At 32.9% G+C, this 9635-nt stretch overlaps 4 non-coding genes across 4 annotated transcripts in view; 2 read left to right on the top strand and 2 right to left on the bottom strand.

Annotated features, from left to right (window-relative positions):
- Positions 1–28, top strand: part of Trnaq-cug (transfer RNA glutamine (anticodon CUG)) — a 72-nt gene extending 44 nt beyond the window's left edge. Inside the window, exon 1 of the tRNA in view lies at positions 1–28. This exon is cut by the window's left edge and continues 44 nt beyond it. This is a non-coding gene — a tRNA (tRNA-Gln).
- Positions 29–124: 96 nt separating this feature from the next.
- Trnai-aau (transfer RNA isoleucine (anticodon AAU)) lies at positions 125–198 on the bottom strand. Its single transcript has one exon. It is a non-coding gene; the product is annotated as a tRNA-Ile (tRNA).
- A 3077-nt stretch (positions 199–3275) lies between these two features.
- On the top strand, positions 3276–3347 carry Trnaw-cca (transfer RNA tryptophan (anticodon CCA)). The gene has a single exon. It is a non-coding gene; the product is annotated as a tRNA-Trp (tRNA).
- A 115-nt stretch (positions 3348–3462) lies between these two features.
- Positions 3463–3534, bottom strand: Trnag-ucc (transfer RNA glycine (anticodon UCC)). The gene has a single exon. It is a non-coding gene; the product is annotated as a tRNA-Gly (tRNA).
- Positions 3535–9635: the final 6101 nt, after the last annotated feature.

Here is a 9635-nt window from a genome sequence, read left to right as displayed (position 1 = left end):
GATCCGAGTTCAAATCTCGGTGGAACCTTCCCAATATTTTTTTCCACATGATGGCAAGATTAGCTCAACCTATTTTTATAGAATCCACTTTTTCAAATAGAAATTGAGAATATAAAAAGCTACCTGGCTCCAGAGAGGATCGAACTCACGACCTTCGCGTTATTAGCACGACGCTCTAACCAACTGAGCTATGGAGCCCTTGATGGGCAGCTCGGAATTTCAACACATTTTCACTAACAACTATTCGCCAATTGATTGCACAACCAGCATAGTACATAACCATTACTCGATAATTACTGGTACACTGGTCGACAGTAGATCACGCACTTTGACCACTTGATCCATTTCCGAAGGATTTTGGCCCGCTGATTCCGAATCTGACTTCGGAATTGCTGTAACACGTACAGTTTTTGAGAAAAATAGGGTTTTATTCACAAAATTTCATATTTTTATAGAAAACAAAATGTTGTCTTAATATTTATAATTTTTTTATCTGCTCATCAAAACCAGTATTTGAATTCAATAGATTTTGATTCACTGATTCAGAATCTGACCTAAGAATTTTTGTAAAACGTATTTTTTTTGAGAAAAATGGGGTTTTATTTACAAAATTTCATATTTTTAAAGAAAATATACTATTGTCTTTTTAATTTCAATTTTTTATCTCCTCATTTTAGCCAATATTTATATTTATTAGATTTTCATCCACCGATTTGGTAACTAACCTAAAAATCTCTGTAACACGTGCAGTTTTTGAGAAAAATGGGGTTTTATTCACAAAATTTCATATTTTCAAAGAAAATAAAATATTGTCTTTATAATTTTAAAGTTTTTATCTACTCATCTTAATTCATATTTTATATTTAAAAGATTCTATTTCACTTATTCGTATTCTCACCTATGAATTTCTGCAACACGTAAAATTTATGAGAAAAATATTTTATTCACAAAATTTCATATTTTCATGGAAAAACTATTGTCTTTATAATTTTATTTTTTTTATCTGCTCATCTTAACAAATATTTATGTTTAATGGATTTACATATACTGATTCGAAATCTGACCCAAGAATTTCTGTAAAACGTACAATTTTTAATAAAAATAATTGTTGGCGTAAGTAAAAGGAAAACACAGTCTGGGTGGTTGCCAAACTGGGCAGCTTCAGAGTTGCAAATATATCTCGATTAATTCAATAGCATACACAAAAAAAAATGATCTACTTACATTTCTGGGTAACAACCTAATTAACCTGCGCTTCAATGGGGTTTTATTGTTTCTCAAAAAATTCACGGATTACAGAAATTCTTAGGTCAGTTTCCGAATCATTGGATCAAAATCTATTAAATATTGGTTAAGATGAGGAGATAAAATTTTAAAGACAGTATTTTCTTTTCTCTAAAAATATGAAATTTTGTGTTTTTTCTTAAAAGCTGTACGTGTTACAGAAATTCTTAGGTCAGTATGTGAAAATCTATTAAATACAAATATTGGTTAAGATGCGCAGATAAAAATATGAAAATTATGAAGACAACAGTTTATTTTCTATGAGAATATGATTTTTTTTGTATAATTCCATTTTCTCTAAAATTTTACGTGTTACAGAAATTCTTAGGTCAGATTTTGAATCAGAATATAAAAATCTATTAAATACAAATATTGGTTAAGATGAGCAGATAAAAATATTAAACTTATAAAGACATATGAAAATATGAAATTTTTTGAATAATTCCTACTAAAATTTTACCTGTTATGGAAATTCTTAGGCCACATTCTGAATCAGTAGATCAAAATCTTTTCAATAAAAAAATTGGTTATGATGAGCAGGTGGAAAATTGAAAATTATAAAAACAATATTTTATTTTATATGAAAATATGAAATTTGTGAATAAAACCCTATTATTCTCAAAAATTGTACGTGTTACAGAAATTCTTAGGTCAGATTCCGAATCTGTATATGAAAATCTATTAAAACAAATATTGGTTGAGATGAGCAGATAGAAAAAAATTAAAATTATAAAGGCAGTAGTTTATTTTCTATGAAAAAAATAAAATTATAAAGACAGTAGTTTATTTTATATGAAAATATGAAATTTTGTATTTAAAATTCTATTTTTCTCAAAAATTTTACGTGTTAAAGAAATTTTTAGGTCAGATTGCAAATCATAATATGAAAATTTATTTATTATAAATATTGGAAAACATGGGCAAATAAAATAATAAAATTATAAATACAATAGTCTATTTTCTATGAAAATATGGAATTTGTGAATAAAACCCAATAAAAAAAAAATACGTGTTACTAAAATTATAAGGTCAGATTCTGACTCAATGGATCAAAATCTCTTGAATATGAATATTGGTTATAATGAGCAGATGAAAAATTTGAAATTATGAAGACAATATTAAGTTTTCTATGAATATGAAATTTTGTGAATAATACCCTACTTTCATAAAAATTTTACGTGTTACAGAAACTCTTAGGCCAGTTTCTAAATCAGTGGATCAAAATCTATTGAATAAAAATATTGGTTATGATGAGCTGATGGAAAATTGAAAAATATAAAAACAATATTTTATTTTATGTGAAATACTGAAATTTGTGTTATTTTATGTGAAAAACTGAAATTTCTAGAAAAAATAACGTGTTACAGAAATTCATAGGTCAGATTCCGAATCAGTATATGAAAATCTATTAAATACAAATATTGGTTGAGATGAGCAGATAAAAAAAATTAAAATTGTAAAGACAGTAGTTTATTTTCTATGAAAATATGAAATTTGTGTTTAAAACCCTATTTTCTCAAAAATGTTACGTGTTACAGAAATTCTTAGGCCAGATTTCAAATCAGAATATGAAAATCTATTGAATATAAATATTGGTAAAGATGGGCAGATAAAAAAAATAAAATTATAAATACAATAGTCTATTTTCTATGAAAATATGGAATTTGCCAATAAAACCTAATTTTTCTCAAAAAATTTACGTATTACTAAAATTATTAGGTCAGATTCAGACTCAGTGGATCAAAATCTATTGAATATGAATATTGGTTATAATGAGCAGATGAAAAATTTAAAATTTTAAAGACAATATTAAATTTTCTTTGAAAATATGAAAATTTGTGAATAAAACCCTATTTTTCTCAAAAACTGTACGTGTTACAGGAATTCTGAAGTCAGATTCGGATTCAGCGGGCCAAATTCCATTAGAAATGGAACAAATGGTCAAAGTGCGTGAAAAAAGTTTCAATTTTGTCGACTAGTGTTATAACAAAGACTCCGTGGCGCAACGGTAGCGCGTCTGACTCCAGATCAGAAGGTTGCGTGTTCAAATCACGTCGGGGTCAACTGAGGTTTCTTTTTGCGTAATTCTTGTGTTTCACTATTGATGTCGCAAAAAGATAACACAGTAGTATCAGTTAATCATTATCACCAAAAAGATCCCGAACAAAAAAAACTTCCTGCGTCGGCCGGGAATCGAACCCGGAACAACTGCTTGGAAGGCAACTATGCTGACCATTACACCACCGACGCCCAGACGAAGAATCGCTCGACGATTGAAAAGAGTAGTTAAATTTCATTATTGGTTGAGTTTTCTAAAGGCATTTTAATGGCATTCTTTGTGAAATTTCTAATAAAACTTCAAGAAAAAAAAATCTTAAGAAGAGCCAGGATTCCATTCTAAAGAGATTGGTCACAGAGTTCTATATACAATTCCTAGTGTCTAGTGTCGTCCTTCCTTCTAAGAGCGAATAGTGCACTGGAAGCATTGAACGTGTCCGTGTCTTTTAGTGGCATTCATGGTAAACATATGGTATAATTTAAAAGTTTCTTAGAAGAAGGCTATGGAACAAATAGTGAAAATTCCGTAAAAATGATACCAAAAGTTTCACTGATATGTATGCATTGGAATGGAAACATACTCACACAAACTCCTCAATATTTTTATGCATTTTACCGAGAACTACTCGAAAACTCTCTCATTAGCTCATAAATTCCTTCCGTAGATGTTTAGGGAAGTCTCAAAAGTTTTCCTTGGCGAACCGATAAAAACGGAAGGAGGATTTCTTGAGAAGCCAGAGAGAGAGAAGAAAATATGGAGAGAAGCGGAGCTAAACTGAAAGAATTTAATTCGCAATTTCATGAAACATTTCAACAACCAGATAATTAGGCTTACGCAGTTATTGAAGTTGTTTAGTGAATATGTAGAAGTTAGACAACATGCAGCAGTGGTTATAGACAAAGCGAGTAGAAAAGACAGAACGTATAGAGAATATAGAGCAACTACAGTTGATAGGGATGCCAGACAAGCTAGAAACGGTAGAGAAAATAGCAATGACTGGGTGATTGCAGGATTGGAGCTAGAGATGATGTACAGGCATAATGAGATAGAGTAGCAAAAAAAAACTGTGCATTGGATAGTTGAGAAAACATATCACAGCGAATTTAGATTACCGACTTCGGTAAAATTTTACTGGGTTTTTGAACTGCTGACTACTCGGTAATGTTACCATTACTTAAAAGTCAGTAAATTGGTAAATTGATCATCTGTCAAAAAACTACCGACTTAGTCAGTAATTTTTGTGAGAAGAAATTACTGATTTTCGGTAAATTGTTCAATAACCTCAGATTACTGAGTTTTTCAGTTGATTGTGGTTTCCCGCATGCCGCATCTTCTTTTTTTTTTCATTTCAGACTGCCACAGAATGATTGACCTTTTGTGTCCCCGCCAACTTTCGGTTGAATAGTAGAGGAATTCGTAAAGACAGCGATTACATGGCACGAAATCTCATCGGCGTTGGTGTTGACTGGAGCTCGTTAGTAGCAAATTCGTACGAGTCAGAAGAATCCGGCGGGAGAAGCTTTGTCAGCACCATTGCCAATCTCGGTAGTGCCACATTCAGTAAAATCACTTTTATTTACAAATTTTTCTATAACTTACCTGAAAGTTGGCGGGGTCACAGAAAACTCGAGTCTCCTGTCCGATTAGAAGGCATTTTGTTGTAATAATTATCTGGAATTTTTCGGCATCTCGCTGCTGCTGCAGCTGCCGAAAAACGAAACGATAACTTTGTTTGACAGCTGCTTCCGAGGGCAGCTGGTTGTTTTGATTTTATAATGGCGAAAACTCAGTAAAATTACAATAATTACCGAAAGTCGGTACCTGCGTCTACTGACTTATTCCCATTTTCGGTGAAGCGTGAATTTTACTGAGAAAATAGTATGAAACATTACCGAACTCAGTAAAATGCAGAACATTTAACTGAAGTTCGCTTTCTTTTAGATGGAAATACTGATTTGTCGCCAATTTTGTTGTTTACAAATCGAATCCAGTAGATAAAATTACCGAACTCGTAAATCCAAAATAAGTGTGTAGGAGCTAGAAAAGATAGAAAAAGTAGTTGATTGAGAAAATGTTAAAAATAAAGAAGATATAGAAGATAAGAAAGAAAATGAAAATTGAAGAGACAAAGAAAAATTGGAAGACAGATTAGTTAGAGAAGATAGAGATGATTGCGAAAATAAAAAGATTGAAAAGGCTGAGAAAACATAAAAGGTCAACAAAATAGAGAAGGTGAAGTTATGGACAAGCTAGAATGTTGCAGTTAATAGAAGTAAATGAAGCAATATGAAGAAAGATAAAGCAGTAAGAAGTAAGAGAATATAAAGCAAAAACTCTAGAAGAGATGATAGGACAAATACAGAATAATAAGAAGACACGGAAGATAAATAAAGTTTAAAATATAGCTGGAGAAGATAGTATAGAAAGAAAAGATGGAGCAGATTGAAAGGAAAGAAGAGCATTGAAAATAAAAAAAAACAACAACAAAGGATAGAAGATGCTGGGGAAGCTAGAGAAACTCGATCAAACATAATAGAATGACATGATAAGGAGGACAAACAAGTCAAAGAAAATTTTGATGATATAGATGCTAGAGCAGAGAGGATTGCTGTAGAAGCATCATGAAAAACTAAAGAAAGTGGGAAAAAAGAGAAGATAGGAAAGACAAATAATCTTACTATCTCTAGATTAATAATTAAAATGGATTAATTAGAAAATTAAGAAGATAAGACAGCAGGAGTAACAGGAAAGAGATGGGTAAGACAAGGGAGATTGATACGATTGATAAGATAAAGGAAACAGAGAAGAAGAACAATCTGTAGTAGTTACACAGAAGAGACGATGAAAATAGAGAAGATTGAGGAAACAGAAAAGATAAAAAAGCTAGTGAAGCTGGAGCAGCTAGACTAGCCTGAGATGACAGAGAAGGTAGAATAGCGAGTGCAGATAGAAATGAGTGTAGAGGTGAAAGAGAGCATACAGAGACTTAAGAAGCTAGACAAGGTTAAAAAGGTGAAATTGTTATAGAAATAAGGAAGCTACAAAAGCCAGGGAAATTAAAGAAGGGAGGAAGATTTGAGAGGATAGGGAAGCAAGAGATAGCAGATAAAAGAGGTAAAGAAGAGTGAGAAATTGGAGAAGTTATGAATATACAGTAAATAGAGAGTCTTTATGCGGAAAAAGAAGTTCGCTATAGAGAAACTGTACTGTAATAGTTGGTAGCGGTAACTGTAACGATTGTCGGTATAATCGATGCAGTTCCGAAGTAGTGTAGCCTAAACTATACTTTTAGTTTCAGATATTCCTCCAATTCATTCGGACTCAACAATGATCATGCCATCAACGCTGGTATGTCCGTCATCGCATCGGAGAGAATAGCAATGTTTGCCAAAAATGCAACGGGGGATTTACAAATATTAAAATAAAAAACAGAAAAGATGATGTAGACCTTACTTAGAGATAGAGAAAGGAAGGAAAAAGCGAAGATATATCCAGAAAATAGAGGAAACATTAAAGTTATGTAACCGTGAGTTACATGATTCTATGATTTTTAATATGTGCTATATGTTTATTTTGGATACTGTCACGTCTCTAAGGTTATTATGTGGGTTCTGTCACATTCGCCCGAAATTCCATTCACCCGAAAAGACCATTTACCCGAAAGACCATTCGCCCGAAAACCATAATAATCTTGGAAATACTTTTCTGAAATCAATTTAGGCGTCGTACCAGCATATTGCTTTCTTTGAACACAGTCTGATATAAGACTTATATTGTTAAAAACATTTTCAGCAATATAGCTGTGAAAACATTCATTGGAATTGTCCCTTCTTTTGTTAATAGGCTTTTCTTTCTAGTTCTACCTTCATGGGAATTAAATCCAATTAGATGTCATTTTTTACCATTAATTTGCCCTTCTTTCAATCATGGGCTGTTCTTTTAATTTGTTATTTTATGGGAAACCTTGACGTTTCAATGTTTACAATTTCTGGATTCAAAACATGGTTTCAAAAGAACAGCTTCTTCAAATAAGAATGCTGCATTCTCGCGATTTTGGTGTTTTTTCTGCATCCGTTAACTCACACGTTTTAATGTTTATGAACTATTGTTCATTTGAACGATACGTAGTTATTCCGAGTAGATCAATCGTGAATACTATTAACTTAAAAGTATTGTCTACTCTGTGCTGAAGTTTTGGCGCTATCCTCTCGATCAACAATGCTATAACAATTAATGACCACAATGACACAATTAATTATGTAATACTTTCACAAGAAATTAGGCCTTCTTCAAAACATAGGCCGTTCTTTCAAACTAAGCTAATATGAATAATATTGGCGCTAGTCCAGCTGTTCTTGCGATTGGTCAGATACTAAGTACACCATGCGTCTGTACTTAAACTTTCATCATGGCAAACTAGGAAAAAAACTTGTTCAAAGAAATTGCAGGGAATCGGCGGATGACTTTTGGACGAATGGTCTTTCGGGCAAATGGTCTTTTCGGGCGAATGGTCTATTCGGGCGATTGGTATTCGGGCATTTGTCATTTGGGCGTTTGTGATTCGGGCGAATGGTTTTCGGGCGAATGTGACAGAATCTATTAGGTGTTGGGTTAGTAGAGTTATTTAAATTAAAATGTAATAAAATTGTATGTTTGTTAGTAGGGTTAACTACATTTCAATTCAAATATGCACAACCTTACAATGGTACAGAGTGGGTACAAGAGTGGGTACATCCAAGCGGGCGTAGAGGGATACAAAGGGGTGGTGACAATTGTTTACAATCATTTAAATGATACAAAGGTGCGACTCCCGTTGGAAGGCGAAGAAAGCCCTTCAATTAATAAATGTGGAAATACTGAAAGGACACTAAGTTAAAGCGAGGCAGACCAAGTCCCAGTGCAGACGTAGAGCCAGAACTTGAACACGCATTCAGCATGTTGTAAGTGTCCGCTTTTTATGAAAGAGTTTGACGAAAGAAAGTTATAATTGTCTAACAAATCAAATCAGGCTTTACATTGCCAAACAACTTCTCTAATCCACGAACGGAGAAAATCGAAGGGGAAGTTTGCTGTTCCCATAGCAACTCATACATTGAGTATTTCGGAAACGTTAAAATTCCGGGTATTTCTTCACAATTCATCGCCAAAGGCAAGTGATACAAGTAGTCCTTAAAAAATTCAGCGCCTCATGTGAAAAACTCTTTTTTGTTTACGAATGTTACATACGGTGTTTGGTAAAGTTAGACTTGAAATGTGTTGTAGACGTCTAAGGAAGGCTGAAGAATAGTAGGCCGAAACGCGTAACGTTTAAAACGCTGTTTTGACACAACCTGTCACCGAGAAAGCTAACGCAACCAAATTATTACAATAACTAGCTGTCCCGGCAAACTTTGTCTTGCCAAGCTATTGTTGTTTGACAACTGTTGAGCTCATAACGTCACCGCACTCCAGATTGATTTAATTTTGATCATGCTGAATTTGTTCCCGGCTCATAAAAAATCAGTATTTTCACAATTTTCATACCTTTTTAAATGATTTTCATAACTTTTTCTACATATAAACCCAGCCACAATGAATACGAATCAAACCGTGCAATAATCATGCTGATCGGTTCATCCGGTCGTGAGTTTTGATGCCTCAAAGGAATTTCAAACTCATTTTTATATATGTAGATATAGATGATCAAGTTTATTCTTGCACGTAATGCCTCATGAACAATTTGGTATCAATTACTAATTCATAAATTAGCTTCCGTTATCATGTAAAACATATTGTGTAAGAACAACAATTTCCTTTAAATAATAAGATTGAATAATTGTTCCTCGAATTCAGTTTTCGTGTAGTACACGTCTATTTCGAACACAACCTGAATTCAATTTCAATTACCATCTACGTGACACTATGGTACATAGGATGGTCAAAAATTATGATTTGACCGTAGGTGTTTATTCGAAAAGCTAGTCAGATTCTCCGCAATCCAAATCAAATCCTGTGTTATAAATTCAACCGAAACCGAAATATAATATTTTTTGCCCACTAGATCAAAATACGCCATCAGAGTGTAACGAACAAATCTTTCTCTGTGGTGGTGAAATACAAAGTTTTTTTATGCAGAAAATCCATGCACATATTTGTTTGCATCCTCCCTAGATGAACACAACTTATTGTTTATATTTTACCGACGGAAAAAAGTGATTTATTCATTTAATTGAACATTATTTAATTTGTGATTTCTTCAGGAATTCTTCGAAGAATTCATCCAGAGATTCACCCGAGATTCTGTGATTCTTTC

The sequence above is a fragment of the Aedes albopictus genome, chromosome 1, assembly GCF_035046485.1.
Source record: "Aedes albopictus strain Foshan chromosome 1, AalbF5, whole genome shotgun sequence".
NCBI classification, from domain to species: Eukaryota; Metazoa; Arthropoda; class Insecta; order Diptera; family Culicidae; genus Aedes; species Aedes albopictus.
This window is presented reverse-complemented; position numbering and strand designations above follow the sequence as displayed.